The sequence below is a fragment of the Ammospiza nelsoni genome, chromosome 10 (genome assembly GCF_027579445.1).
Source record: "Ammospiza nelsoni isolate bAmmNel1 chromosome 10, bAmmNel1.pri, whole genome shotgun sequence".
Classification (NCBI taxonomy): domain Eukaryota; kingdom Metazoa; phylum Chordata; class Aves; order Passeriformes; family Passerellidae; genus Ammospiza; species Ammospiza nelsoni.
The window spans coordinates 10,533,209-10,549,424 of record NC_080642.1 but is presented as its reverse complement, the minus strand read 5'-3'; positions in this window follow the sequence as shown (position 1 = coordinate 10,549,424).

The window sequence follows — 16,216 nt, the reverse complement described above, 5'->3', positions numbered from 1 at the left end:
CATCCGTCTGCTCTGATGGCATCAGTGTTGCTCTGCACAGCACTGCAAGTACTGCTGATTGCAGAGCAGCAGCAGGAAGATGGGAGTCATTAAAGCAACTCAGCCAAAGCCCTGTAATTAATTAGTTAGAAAAGCATCTTGGCGTTATTAGAGAGGCCTCAGCAGAGGAAGCGACACCTCTGTTCTAACAGATTCACCTTCCGCCAGAGCTGCTGCTGTGATGTTTGACATTGTGCTGGTGTAAACAGAAATTAGAAGTCAGTGTGACAGGGAGAGGAGCCACTGGCAGGCTGTGCCCTTGGCCAGGGCTGTGCTGTGTGCCAGGAGGTTTCTGTGCTTTGCTCGCAGGCAGAAATCAGATCCTGGAAAAAGCTCAGGTAGGGATGATTGCTGCTCAGCCAGGAGGACCCTGATTTCTGCTGGGATTAAAAGCAAACCCAGATTTCCCAGGGTACTGAACATGAAGCTGGTTATCCGGGTGTTTGTGATTATAAACAGCTAAATGTACACAGAAGTGCCACCCAAGACTCCAGGAACAGGTGTCTCCTGGGACCTAGACACATGCAGGATGTTGCTGTCCCTGGCAAACATGCACAGTTTGGCTGCATGGAGAACTGGGCCATGCTCAGAACTGCATATTCATGGCATGCAAATGTTATGCTATTGCAAATTCCCACAGCTGCCATCAGCACACAGTACCGTGGCTGTGAGCCCCAGAGACGGAGTAACATCCTATGGGGAGCAGCAGGAGGCTGCAAGATCTATGTGTTGCTGAAAATAAGAGCATCAAAAGGAAAATGGAAACACAAGACTAAAATAGTGAGGATTGGTTTAAGGAGTCTTAATTTCCACGGGGCGAGGAGGAGGTGGCAGGAGGCTTGGCTCTCCCACTGACCTGCCATCATACCTTTGGCAATTCTTTTTATTTACCATGGGCTAATTTTGCCCTTTCCTCACTTGGTACTGTCAGCCTCTAGGAATTCATAAGTCTTGATTTGAGCCTCCAAACACCATGATTTTGGCTTAAAAGTCGAGAGCTATACTTTTTGAGTGGCCTTGTGGTTTCTGACTCTTTACGGATCATATTTCCAACCGAGCAGGTCAGATTTTTTATTATGATTATTATTATTTTAAATGAAAGCCAAGAATTTCACATAAACACAGGGCACTGGCAGCTTGAGTTGGCAGCACTGCCTGCTCTTCATGTGTCCTGCCTGCTTAGACATGGAGCATCTGAGGCATGGGCTGTCACTGGCCATGTCTGTAGAGCATCAAGCAAAACCTCCCCAGTTTCAGCTGGCTTCCTGAACTTCCCCCGGCCAACTGAGAAAAACCAGCCTTTCCCCAGATGTTTCCAGTGAGGGCAGCAGTTGGGATAACTCCTGAGTTTGGCCTGGATGAGAGCACAGGTAAGCAGCAGATTGGAAATGACCAAGGAATAGGCTCCTGAGGTAGATTTTTGGTGCATCCTATCTTGGCCCTGCTGTTGCAGCCTTGCCAAGGTTGCTTTAATGCTCTTCAAAGCAGCAGAAAGACTGAGCTCTGAGAACTTGTCTGTGCATGCATTTGCTGCTCTCTTTGCCAAGTTTCAAATGAGGTCCTGGGCATACGCTGGGCAGAGGTTTGAGAGGAAGATTGAGCTCCCTTGCTCATCCCACGATGAGCAAAAAACTCCAATTCCCCATGTTTTACCTTGCAGATGTGTGGATATACCATGGGAAGCTCCCTGTCTGTACAGCTGTCACCAGCTCTGCAATAACAAGATTCATGGCTTTGGCTCTCAGCTCTGAAGCTCATCTCTCCATTCTAAAGGGAAGATGTTCTCTGAATAAATGAACAAACTGATATCTTCAAATGAACAACAGATTCTTCCTCAGGTCAGCTTTGCAGAGAAAGCAAATATTTCAGGAGAGTATGGTTAGTGCTCATAGCTCTCTGGAGCCAGCCTGCTAACTCCTCTGCGGTGGCTGTAAATCTGATGGTGGTTCAGCTGAAGGACCTCACAGATGCTATTTCAGGCTGATATAATGTACCATAAATGGGATTGAAAGCACCCATCCATAGCAGACAAAGCCTTTCTGGTTCATTCAAACACCGAGGAAACCGACCATTGTATATATGCACAGCTGGGATCCATCCAAAAGTGAGTGGTAGCCAAAAGAATTTACACGTTCCCTGGCTGGCGAACATGTTGATTTCAGAAGGCAGCAAAGGTAACACAAGGATACAGGGAGACTCCCTTGCCTGGCATTTAGTATTTGAATCTCATCCTTTGACTCACCATGAAAGGGAAGAGTCCAAGAAGGACAGAAGAGCCCCCATCACAAATGATATTCCTCATTTAGAGACAGCAAAGTGTTTGGTTTCCATGGGATGGCAAGAAAACAGAACTTGCTCTCGGAGTCTCTGGCTGAATTTTAGGGGGCGCCTATCTAGCTGAAATGATGCATCAAATAAACACAATATCACAATCAGCTTATGGAATGCATTTCTATAAAGCACAGCAGAGAACCAAAGGGGTCCAGAAAGGTTTTGATGGGGGCAATTCTTCAACTGTCAGTACAGGAACAGCCACCAGCCCCCTGTGTATTGAGAGAGGTTAAAAGCAATCACTTAACCCCAAATGAACACCATGGCAGGGGGAGCCTGTCTTGAATGCCTGAGAATATATCTAATTAACGGGGTCAGGGAAGGGTCCCCTGGGGCAGATGGCCGCACCAGGGGTTCACAGGGTGCCCTGGGAAGCTGTGCTCCTGGCACTGATCCCACGTGGGCCACAGAACCAGAGGGATGCGTGGTCTGATCCTCCCTGGCAGTTTCTGTGCAAAATGGGGCCAATTTGCTGGGAAGCTTCCCACTCCCAAGGAGGGAAGAGGTGGGCTGCGGAGTTTAACAAACATTTTGGTATTTGGAAGTCATTCCCAGCTCTCATTTAACACACAGACTGCATTTCCCATTGCTAACTGGCAGCAAAGAGCTCATCAACATTTAAATAAGAGGCTTGTTAATGCCAGCGTGAGGCAGGTTTGCATGCCAAGGCTGGCTAAGGTTTCTTGCCAAGGATTTTCTAAGAGAGAATTTCTCTAGGAAACTCCTTTAAAAGGAATAATTCACTACTGGTTAAAGAGAGTGAGGGCTTAATTTGAAGAGGTGCTGAGCTGGTTAAGTCAAATGGATGGTGCAAGAGCTGAAAGCCTGTGAAAATCAGACTCCAGCTTTTAAATCAATTAACTGAAGAATGGCATGTGGAGTTTTGCAACTGATTATGCTTTCTGCAATGCCATAACTGAAGGAAAAAAAGATTACACATGACCTTTTCCTTCAGTGTCACTGACTTGCCCATGGTAAATACACTCAGGTGGGGCTTTAAATGCACCTGTTACCTGAGTGTGGGAATATAAGGCTCTACAAATGGTCAAATGTGCCTTAGTGCAGAGAGGATGTGCAATATTTGGCTCTGTTTCTAGATCCAAATGAGTCCTGTAAATTAAAAATAATTTTTACTCTGGGACTTTGTGTTGAGCCTTCCATATGGAGACAAAAGTCCTCATCCCAGAGCTACTGGAGAGGAAGGGTGGCAGTCTTGGCAAAGCTGGAGGGTCCTGTGCTATATGTCTCTATAGCATGGTTTATTGCCTCTCCTTGTTCCGTCACAGAACAGGAGTAATGTCCGTGGTGTCGGAATGTGCACATGGTAATTGGCTTTTGCTGTAATTAAATGCCTCAGTGCCAGCGTTTAATCAGCCGCCAAAGCCGTTTATTGCCTCATATACGGCTGCACCACCAGCATTACCCCTTAATTAGTTGCCGAAATAGTGATGATTTAGCAGCTTCTTTATACTTTAAGACAGCAGATTCAGTCCAACACCAACAATATGGCAAGATAAGAAAGCAGACCATTCTGCTAGGCAATGATTTGGGTTTATTTATTTTTCCTTACCTCATGGAAAACAGTGTCCTATGTAACTCCTGGTGGTTACCTCCTGGTAACACCGCACTGGAGGTGGTTAACACTTGGAAAGCAGTTCCTGTGTCTCTGCTCTGCTCCAGGGCTGACCTTGTGTATTTTCAGTGGGTTCAGTATCCATAAAACATTGTTCCCAAAAACTCTCAGCAGTTTAGAAGAGTAAGCTTCACCCCCTTTGACTCACCATTACCAGGACTGCCTTGTTGGGCAGACCAGAGGCAAAGAGTTCCCAGTCTTCCTCACCGGAGCTCCCTGGAAATGAACTCCTTGGCATCATTGGATTGGGGGCACTTTGTTTTGCAGAACCTGGCAAGTTGTGACATGTGGCACTGACAGTAGCAGCAATTCTCCTGACAACCCTACCCAAACCTTCCCTCTTTTCCCTGCCGTGGTGGTGCTGTGTGGTGCAGCCACTTGTATTTTGGGGGGAATGGAGCAGTGAGAGGGCTCACTCACTTGTCCATTCATCTTCTCCATTTCAGTTGTCTGAAAGGAAGAGGTCTGGTCTGATCTTTCAGAGTCTCTTGATAGTTAATGGCATGAGAGAGGCCTCTCCAGAAAGCAGTTCACCCTGCCATGAAGAACCTGCCAAAGCTTTGTTGGAGGAATGGCCCTTTGGAAGTGTCCATCTCTCACAGAGGGAGCCCTGCTGCTCTCTTGCATTGGGCTTTTCCATTCCAAACCCTTCCCAGAACACCAATACTGTCTGCTAAGACCAGCACTGGGGACAAATTTATCAGCCATCCAATTTTATTTTCTGCTTTGAAAACTCCCGAAGAAGCTCAGGAAGCCTCTGAAATCTTGTCAAAATTGACTAGAAAGCAAAATAAAACTCCCTTTTTGACACAGAAGTAATACAGGAGGTTAGCCTAGATAAACATCAGGATAAACATTCCAGACCCACCTTTCTTCAAAGCCAGGTGGCTAAATCTCCAGTAGCCACAGCTGGAGACAGCAATTGCACCAGGAGAACACAGGGGTACAACTGCTTTTCATTTGACCAGGAATGTCACCAACAGAGCCAAACAGTCTCCTCTGCCTTCATCCTCCCTTAGTCCTGGGACAGCTCCCATTGGCACCTGGATTTTAGATAGGCTTCACTCCCAAAGCTTCCATTGTCTTCAAAGGATTCTGGTAGCCTTTGATTGCAAAAAAAGCAGTGCCAAACTATGGAATTAATAGCTCCCCCACCCTTGGCCCTCGCCTCTGGCCCCTGGCCTGCTAATGCATTTTGATTTGTGTGTGGACAACGTATCCCTGGAACTTTTCCATTGTAACAAGTTTAGGAAAAAGTACCTTCTGCTATAAAGGAAGTAATAATATCGAGTTTGGAAAACTGTACAGCAGTTTGAATAGACTTGAAAGCCCACACCATCACACTCCCTTTACTGCCAAGACAAAGCCTGTCAGCCTCCCGTGTCCTGGAGGAACAAGCTGCAGTTTGTCCTTTCCTGAGGGAGAACAGAGGCCCTTCCTAAGGTCCCCTGGAGAAGGAGAGGAGGAGCTGGGAGGAAGGCTGCTGCCTGAGCCTCCTTCCATGGCTGACAAAGCATCCCTTGACAATACATAACCTACTAAAGAAGTCCTTCATTTTCCCTGGTGGTGGGAAAGTAAGGATGGGATTTAATTTACAGCCAAGAATATTTGGTCTGGACAGCAGGAGAGACGGTTTAAGGGTGAAGACAACACTGCCATAGAGAGGACTGCCAGGGGAGGTTGTGGGATCTCCATGTGCCGTGTTTTCAAGGTCACACTAGATAAAGATTTCTTGGGAATTACATGGAAGGAATGGGTTTAGCTGTATTGTGTGGATTGAGATCCTTCTATAACTCTCAAAAATTCTTTTTATGATAACCACTTCTGCTAATAGGGAGGACAATATTCATCTCATTTAAGCCTTAAAGGCACGAAACAAACCTGTCTCAGATGCTTACCTAAAGAAAAGATGCAGCTTCTCTACTGACAGGAGGGCCACCTTAGACAACATAGCTGTCTTGCAGGCTGCTAAAGTTCATGGAAATTAATCCCATCTTGAAGATGATCTGTGCAGCACTGTGCAGGAGATTTCTAAGAGAAAAGGGCTTTCATAAAAAGGTTCATAGACAGAAAGGGGAGAAAAACAAAGGCTATAAGCAGGGTGCAGATATTTAGCATGTATCTGTGGAAAAGCTTACCGGCATACGCTGGACTCCCCACCACATGAAGCATTTCTGTCAGGGAGAGCATTCAGTGCTGCACCAGGTTCTCTGGATGGAGAGGTGGAGCTCAGCCTGTGTGGGGACCAGTGATATTTCCCAGGCAGATGGGAGCAATCCTGATTATTTACTGCAATGATAGCCTAGAAACAAGTTTCTAGAAGAGATAGGCTTTGCTAACCACACTTCTTTCTATTCTGCCCGTAACAGTTTGAATAATGTTCCTCCATTCAGCTGCAGAGCAAGGTCTCTGGCTCTGCTGTCACACCATCATAACACAAATTTGAGAACATTTGTGGACACCTTCCCATACAACCCAACTCTGCAGATTACTGCATGGGTTAGGGATGGAGTGCTCTCTACTGCAAAAGCACACAATTTTAGGAACAGTGCAAAATTCATCAAGACATGGTCAGTATGACAGGGGTGAGCCTCCCAGGACACTTTTGTATCCTTACTTCACTCAACAGTAAAACAGACTCTTGAACTATTCTCAGGAGCCACACAATGAAATTTTGAACCTAAAAGAGAAAAAGGTGAAGGATATGAAGCATAATTGCAGGTGGAGGCTTGAAGAAAGTAAATACCATTCAACTTGAAAAAATAATTTCACACGCTAGCAAACAAAAATGAAATTTATAAGAAGTTTATTGGATTGGTAAAATGTAATAAAAAAGCATTTGTGATACTTTTTCTGCAAAGAAAAAAGGCATCTGGCGATTTTGCATATTTATTTTCCCTTACAAAACATTTGAAAAGCATAACTGATAAAAGGATAACAACTGAAAGAGCAGAGCAAAGAGGAAAACACATCTCAATATAACTGGATAATGCATAATAAAAATACAGAAAACACATGCTTAAAACAGCTTTCATTCTCTTACTGTAAAAAGTCATTTTACGTGTTGAATAAAAAATATATGCCGGTTGCTCTGAAAATTGCAGTTTAGAAGAGGTAACTAGCTGAGAACAAAATATATATATCTATATATATTTATAAATATAGAAAATGTGTATATGCTGCATCTGTCCTCAGAACAAAATTGGAATAAATGATTTTTCAATTCATGCACACAAGTTACCAGAGAAAAAACTTCATTTATTGCTTAGCAGATTGATCCTGTAAGGTGCTGATTGCATTTCCTGAGTGCCCTCAAAGCCCTGTGGAAGGAGTCAGTGAGGGAGACAAGTGGCCTGATGGGTTCAGTGACAAGGGAGGCTACTCAGCAGCTCACAGGAGGTGCACTCAGCAAGTCACAGGAATCGGGAAAATTCCAATGGCAGCAGGATTAGGCCCCTCACAGACTTGGGTAGTGCTTTTGCTCAGCAAGGTGTAAAACTCTGATACCCCCAAGCTCTGACAGACAGGAGACCACTCCTAAAAGCTCAAGTAATGTTACTTCATTAGGATCCGAGGGCACAGGGTGTGCAGCAGAAGCATTCCTCATACAGAAAGTGCTTCCTTGTGCCTCCCCCTGCCCAGATCCCTAGGCTAGTGATTCACATTTAAAAGGAAGATGCTGCCCACACCACTGAGAGCCTGTCTGCTGACACTGGACAGGGAGGAGAGTGGCCAGTCACACTGCCTCCCCACTGCAACAAAGCAACAACACAGAACCTTCTCCATCTCATGGGCTAAACCAACAACCACCCTGAAGTTGAAGCACCACCTGAAACCACTGTGAGCTACAGCACATCCAGTACAGATCATCCCCGGTGAGCCCTCGGAGCCCACAGGTCTGCAACTGGCAGGGACAGGCCAAGGCATAGCAGCTACATAGGCAAATACATTCCTGGGGGCACTTCCTCCTTGCAGTCTGAAAGGCCTGAATCATTCTCCCAGCCTTTAGGGGGTTCTCCATGTAGCCAAGAGGAATCCTTCTGGAATGACCTATGTGTGGTTCAGACCCCCTTGTATCTGCTCACAGGTGAAGCCAGTATGAGAGACTGGGCTCTGAAACACGACAAACCTCTGCTGTTTGTTCCCTTCTGGAAAGTGACTTCAATAAATGCAGAATTAGTACTCAGGGTCTCTCATCTGACTAACTAGAGGGAAGGCACTGGAGGCTACTTTCCAGGCTTTCTGACTGTCTAAAACACAAGCATGGAAAAGTATAGGCCCACCAAGGAAGCTGATGTCTCACCAAGGCAGATCCTTTCTAGCAAGACTACAAAAGTCCAGCCATTACTTGACTCTGCCCATACCTCGACCAATACTCAGTTCTCCCTTTCCAAAGAGACAGTAGAGCAGGTCACAGTGGTGCAGTTCAGAGCATCAAAACATCAAATCTTTCCCTTCACTGCATTTCCAATACACCTGGCATTTCCTGTCTGATCACAACAGGGAAAATTTTGCTAAAACATTATTTTGGGGATTGAAAATGAGAGCATACCAGCCTTTTTAATACCGTAGCACCAGTCAAACTTTGGTTCACCTTCAGATTTTCTCTCTTCTAGCATTATATAAAAAATGAATGATGTAGATTTTATAAGAGACATTATTAAGGGAATAAATTCTTCAAATATGAATAACCCTGGAGTTTTGATCAGGAAGAGATGTTTGAGGAGATATACCCAAGTACCTCTGCTACAGAACAGTTGCCCACCAGACAACAGGGTGTACAAAGGAAGACAAACTGCACTAATGGGATAAGCCATTGCTTTGCTTATCCCCATGGAGAACAGATGCTCATCATTAGCCTCTCACTTCTCCATCACCCTCCTACTTCCCATCTCTCTACCATCCATAAAGGAGCACAGCAGGTCTCTGAAAAGCCACACAGTGAAGCAAGTGGAATACTTTACTTACTTTTTGTAAAGGCAGCTCTGTCAATAGCCTACTTGTCACCTTGCTGGTTGTTCTGCTGAGATGCTTGTCAGGAGCTTAACTACTCAGGCACATTAGAAATATTCCTTTTTAGGTGGATAAAGCAAAGAACTAGATCAGACTTGAGGGACAAGGCACAAAATGTCCATTTGCAAAACTGAAATGGGTTTCCAGCCCACACAGAGCTGTCAGTAAAGCACTGGCAGATGCAAAAAAGAGCTCCAGTTTGGATTTTCAATGGGTACCATCTCAACACAGTTGAAACTCAAACTACAACCTCCGGCTGTGCATTTCAGTGCAAACTGCTCTTATCTCATGCAGCCCTGAATGAAACATTAGCACAAAGGCAGCCTAATTGGAACAGGATCTTCTCCTCCCTCCCTGCAAATCCTCATCATTGCACACAATCCCATAGCTAATGGCAAAGAGAAAACAGCTGATTCTGCAAACACTCTCACTGGGAAGGCAGGATCAAGCCCTAGGCTGGACGCAGACTCACCATGGGGAGCAGCACTGGCTGTGGAGAGGATGAGGCTGGCCTTGCTCCCTTAGCAGGCCTTCCTCACTCCCATGCTGCAGCGGTGTGGAAAGCTGGAGCTGGAGCAAATGTTTGCAGAGGAGATGCTGGGTTCTGGCTTAGTATAGGGAACAGAGGGTGTCATTTTTCTCCTTGTATGCCACCAAAGAAGATTATAAAAGCAACAAGAAACTACACTGAATGGCCATCTCCCTTTCATTTTGAAATGTAAGCATTTCCCCCAGTGAAGGCATTCCTGCTGTGTAGAATTCCTATTCTGAAAACTTCTCTACATCAGACTGGAAAATATTCTTATTGCATTTGCTGGTTCCAAATTCTAGGTAAGCACTCCTAGACGGAGCTACTGTTTTCATTCAGTGCCCAAGCCAAAGTGGCTCCACATCCTATGGGGACCAGGGCAAGACTACAACTCAACAAATGAAAAGTAAAAATAATGATACCTTGAAAAAGCACATGGTCTTGATTATAAAAAATGCTGAATAAGCAAAGCTACTATGGAACAAAATCAGCAGGAGACATAGGAACAGCCATTAAAATAAAAAATCAGAGCAATTCTGCCCTTTATTTTCTTGCCACGTTATTATTTTCACCTCTCTCTTCTCACAGATGAAGTGGGGCAGGCCAGTTCTTTTTCCTTTTCAAGCTGGCTTTGCTCTCTGGGCTGTCACGCTGCTGGCACAGCCCTGTGGAGACAGGACTTCCCGCACTTCGGGGGAATGCTGAACTGGGGCTATTTTTTAAACATCAAACTATTCCTGTTCACTGTACACTCTGCTTCCAAAAATAAAACAACCATCCAAGCCTTTAAACAAGTAGACGGACCCTTTAAAGTCTCATAACAATGTTTTAAACCTGGGCTAGGAGGGATGGGAACGGGAATACATTTTCCTGCTAATTGGAAATAATGAAACTGATGTTTGTGGATATGAAATGCTGGGTAATAACAAGTCAGAGGTCTGTGGCTGAGCCTGTTCTGCCAGCCAGCCTTTGTGAGAAAAAGAGAGCAAGAAAGGTTTTTTTTCTTTGCATTGATGAACTTAAAATGAAAGCAGGGGCAATACATGGGAAGGAAAAGGGTAGACAGGTACAGGGCATGGAAATTATTTGCCTGGAGCAACTACAGAAGTAGGCAGAAAAATGGCAAAAATAATGTATCCTTATTCCTTTAGCCCTGGTTCCTAAAACTAGTTTGGGAATGAACTGGGGGAAGGGGAGGAAGGAGCAGCAATTTGAACACAGCAGATGCTCCAGTTAAACCATATCTTCCCAAAGAGGAACCGAGGGTGGGGGCAGGGGAGATGGCTATTATTAATGTCCTTCCGTATATAGCAAAGCAGACATCCTGCATAATGGCAACACAATACATCAATAATAGCCCAAGAATAGCTTCCTACCGGTTTTTTCCCCCTGACAGTTAGAAACATAAAGAGAAAAATCAAGCTGCTGAGATAAATAGCTGAGTCTCCACCCCCACCTCAAATTGCCTTGGCATATTTTAAGAGATAAATGGTTCTATGAGAAATTTAAATAGCTTTCTCTTTTCTTTTTTGGCAGCTGCAGGAACTGGGTCAGGTGTAGAAATTATTAATTTAGAAGCCTGAAAAACCCATGTTTGAAACTAAGTTTTTTTTTTTCCTTTAAAGCATCAACTTTCTTAGAAGCAGTTACAAAAAAATAAGAAATAATTGAGGGGTATTTTTTAAACAGAAGTCAGGTAAAAATAATGAAATAACAGTGCAGGCTGTCGAAAAGGGACAATTTGTTTAACAGTTTAATGGACATTAAAAGTATCCACAGTAGATTGTTAATGGGTTTTATTGCAGAGTGTTGTATTTGCCTAATGGCTTTCATTCCTCTTGATCAAACATAACACTGGGAGTCTGCCTTGAGGAAAAAGTCTGGGGGGCACCATTCTGTAGCTTCACCCAAAGTTTAGTGCATGTTTCCAAAGAGACAAGAGATTGCTGCAAAGTGACTAGCACCAAACATTCCCATGAGGAGCCCATTATTCTCCTGCAGGTCTCAGAACTGACACCCCAGGGAGCTTGAGGCTGTGCTGGCTGGTGCTCAGAGCTGGTGAGCCTGGTGCTGAACCACGTGTAAATCACTGCCTTCCCCCTCCCACTCAAGTTACTCTTGCTTTGCACATTGATACCAGAATTTGTAACACAGCTTTCTGCTCGATGCCAACAGCCATCTCCCTCCTCATGCCATATGGGGAAGGATTTCTTTGCAACCATAAAACCTTGAATCTTACAGAGAAAAAAGGTCAAATCCTTTAGGAACAGCTCTGAGCAAAGAAATGCTGATGAACTATCTCACAGGAGAGAACACTAGTTAAGACCTGTAAAAGGTGCAAATTTCCAGTCCTATAAAGAACTCTGAGGTCTTGAAAGATACCCAGTTGGCAGGCAGCCCACTTCCTCTGCTGCATGGCTGGTGAAATCCTCCTGTTCCTCGTGCTCTGCGTCCCAAATCAGGTGGATACCTGAGAGGGAAGAGACTCCCTCGTTTATACTCACTGCACCTCTCAGGGCTCATGGCTCGTGCTCTCCTTCCCTTAGTGACCAATCAAAAATTTAGAATGGTGACAGAGGGGCAGATGTAAATAGAACTGCAGTGCCTAGAAAGTCAGAGCACAGATAGGATCAGAAGACAGACTGTAATTACAGGCCCTGCTACTTATTACATAGGCCAGTTGGGCTACATGAGCCTTTGGTGGAAACTTCCTGTGCAATTAATAAGGAGAAACAGAATACTTTTGCAATCACTTTTCTAGCTTTCACTGTGGGGGTCCAATCCTGCCATCCTGGATTAGCTCTGATCATACACAATCTTTCTCTGCATAAAATGAAGGCATCTGTTCTGTAAGACTAACCAAAAAAAAAAAAAAAAAAAAAAAGAAAAAAAGAAAAAAGGACAAAACCCTCATTGCAAACCTACACCATGCACTCAAGAAGGAAAGGAAACTGATCCTGATCCCCCCCAGATCGTAATCTGACAATGTTTTTAAGGCATCTGGCAAAAAGGAAGAAGAAAGAAGAATGCTATGAAATATTTAAAATCCTACTTCTGTCAAGAATACATAAGAAAGGTGAGTTTGAAAGGGCTGCATTATTTGTAAGGTAAAACCTGAAAGCACCACCTTTTGCATAGAGGCACAAGGTGCCCTTGGCCTGAGCCAGAGCGGTCCTGAGAACAAACACCAGGCACTGATTCGACAGGGACTGGTGTGACAAAGTCAAGGCTGGGTGTGAGAGGGACCAAAGCACTGTCCTGCAACACCCTGGTGTGTACCATGGCACATGGGTTGATAATACAGCAAAACAGCTGCTCCTTTGCAGCCAGCAACTCATCCTCCTCATCTAAAGCTTGAATCAGATTTTCAAGAGCATGAGAAACAGAGCATGCCCAGGGGAGGACTTCTCCTAAAGGCACTTTTTTATTGCTGAGATTCTCACCAAAGAGACTTCCAAGGAAGGGGAGAGTGCCCTGTGAGATCTGAGACCCATCAAATGACACTTTGCTTTGCTCCTGCACCCAGGATTTTGCCCTTCCCAGTCTCAAAACCCCCCTGGTATAGAGCACCTTTGCAGAAAGGTCTCATCTGGGCATGACCACTGGGCTGATCCCAACCCTATCAAGAAGCAGGCACAGAAAAGGGCTGGATGTGCCCAGCTGTCATCAGGAGGAGCCCCGATGCAGGTATTCAGGAGATGCAATGCTCGGCTGAGTCTTTTTCTTGGTCACATCCACCTGCCTGCCTTACAGTCCCAGTAGAAACAGTAACAGACTTCAGGACTGGTACTGGGCATACAAATGGGATCAAAATGATCCTGAAACGCTGAAGAAAAAGACTTTGGAACAAAACTGGCACAGCCACAATCCCCACAATGCTTGTGTAAGAGAGAAAGAAAGAATCCCTAGAATGTATTTATCAAAAGCCATTTTATGCAGATTTTTCCTTCTGAATATTTAAAACATGGTGAATATTAAACTTCAGAGATTCTTAATATGTTCCAAAGCCCCACGGACCTTTGAAATGCTAGCTCATCAATATGCAGCATCTAATCTTGTCAGAAAAAAAAAATAAAGAGGGGGGAAAAAGAAAAGCTATTCATCCTCTGCACACAGAGGTTACAGTGAGACTCCCAAGGAAAATAAAAAAACAACCAACTTCCAGCATCTTATGCAATAGGTTAAATTTACTCTGGTTGGGAAAGTTTCACTTTCTGCAAGAGTGAAAGTGCCTGTACGTGCATAGCTACTGGAAGCTTCTTCTGAAGTGTGAGGCTGAAACTGTGTAGCTGGATTACAGTAAGTAGTTTATTAAAAAAAACAAGGCTTGTGGCTTTGCCTCTTGTTCCAGTCCAATGCAGTCTCAGGATCCCCTCTCCAAAGGCCAGCAGACAGTGCGCCACCTAAAAATCCATTCTAGTCCAAAATGCTGTGGTTGAAATGGTTTTGCTTGTTTATAAAGTTTAGTGTTTCGTATCGCTTGCATCTGACCTTCAGCAGAAAGAAAAGCTCAGTTAAATTGTGCAAATATGTACCAAATGGGAGCAAGGGAAGGCAGCCAAAAATGCTGCATGAGCTTTTGCAGGGCTGCAGCCTTTTAGGAGCACCAGTTAGAAGAACTGGATGAGAGGCCAAATTGATTTAGGCTCCAGGCAGGAGCTTAAAACACCATGACATCCAAATTCACAAAGAAAATGTTCTGTTGCTGCAACCCCAAATTTCCTGCACATGAAAACACTGTTTTCTTTCATCTTTAGTAGATGCTCGTTCTGTAATCCGACATTTAAAAATGAACAAACAAACAGGAGTCAGCTGACAAAGGATTCTTGCTGGTGAATGGAAGTAGGTCACTCTGAGTATTTAGCTTTTACAGTCTGGCTTAATATTAGTGTTGTACACAGAGCAGTAACAAAACTGCACTGGAGACAGGGAAAAACTCTAATTTTGTCTTTTCTGTGAAAATTAGCATTAAGGTTCTGCATTAATGTGCAATGCTTCCCCAGCACCCGATATCTGGTTAATTAAAATAAAAACCACAACCACAAAGCAAACCACACACTAAATTAAACAGCAACAAAAAACCCTTACTGGTCAGCCTGCATTTAAAGACATCTCAGTATGAATAATTGGGGAGAGAGGAATTTTCCTGAAGGAACATAAAAGAAAATGAAAGCTCTACATACAAGACCAAATAAAATCTTCTGTCTCTCACGAATGCAAATTCTGGCTGCCCTTTTACACAAACATATTAAAGGAATATAACTGGAGGAAAAAAAATAAAAGAGGAAAAGCTAATAAAATCATTTTTGAGGAAAAAAGTATTTAAAAAACAAACTATCCTTCAAACATATTTCTTCATGGTAAATCCCTGCAATCATGTGGTTCTAAATTACATGGTTAAATATGACTGAAAAAGTAAGGCACAATTTCATAATAATTTCAAAAGCAATAATTATAACAATTTTCTTTGATATCCATATGGCAGGCCACTGATACTAAGGATGCACGAAACTACTTGATTAAAGATCTGAACAAGTTTTTCCAACTACTAGCTAAGACTCACAATACCTCGGTGAAGTAAGTAAGAAACCATCTTTACTGCAAAGACGAGTGCACATTGAGGACATGGAAAAAGTGGGTAAGAGAGGCTTGTGGACAAGGGGAGGCAGAGGCAGGAAAGCAGAGGCACCCCAAGTGTGATGTTCCTGGGGAGGGACTCTAACCCCTGGAAATGTAAAGGTAATGCCACCACTGGGGCTTCTGTCTCCTTCCTCATTTTCTAAAACATCTAAGTAGGATAACAATACTGAACAAATAGCAAAATTAAAAAAAAAAAAAAAAGAAAAAGGTTTTAACTGGATGCTCTTGCTACCCGTGATAAAGCCAGTGCTTCCACACGTTACATGAAGCCAAAGGGACCAGGGACACGTAGTCAGGAGTGAAGCCCAGTGCACTGTAAGTAGCAACAGTCAATACTGCAGCCTGGATTTCTGCTCAGTTACAGCCCCACAAACACCTGACATGTGTGTGTATGCCAGACTGCTCTGCAAGGGTGCAACTTAGCTTTTTTGAGACAACAGCAGAAAATTTCCAGGCTGAAGTGAGAGCTGCTCCTCAGTGTCCACCAGGAAACTTACTGAGGCTGTGCTTTTTCTCTTAGATTTTCAGATGCTGGATGAATGTTATAATTTCACATGTCTAAAGTCTGTTCTCTCTCAGGCTCCAAATGCCAGCTGGGCAACCAACTGTTGCAACTTCAAATCTGAAATGCTGAGGGAGACAGGTAATATTTCTAGAAATGTTGAAGGAAAAATGCCATTCCCAAGCCCAGAAAGGAGATTAAATTCAATCAGTATCTCTTGATTTTTTTGGGCAGTTGCCATAATGTGCCTATATTCTTCAGTACTTTCAGGGGAAAAACCAAAGACAAAAAGACCCCAAGTACAAATAAGAAAATTGCAGCTGCCACTGAAAAAGACACTGGCAGTCCCTATAGCCAGCCACTCCATGGCTTTAAGATGGATAAGAAAAATGAATCCAACAAAAGTAACACTGTTATTTTAAGAGTCACATTACTTGGATTGTTCTAACAAGGGAAACAGTGACTTCAAAATTAGCAAAACTAGTTAAAAATAGGAAAAAAAAATCTCGTAAAAAGTTTCAAAGCTTTT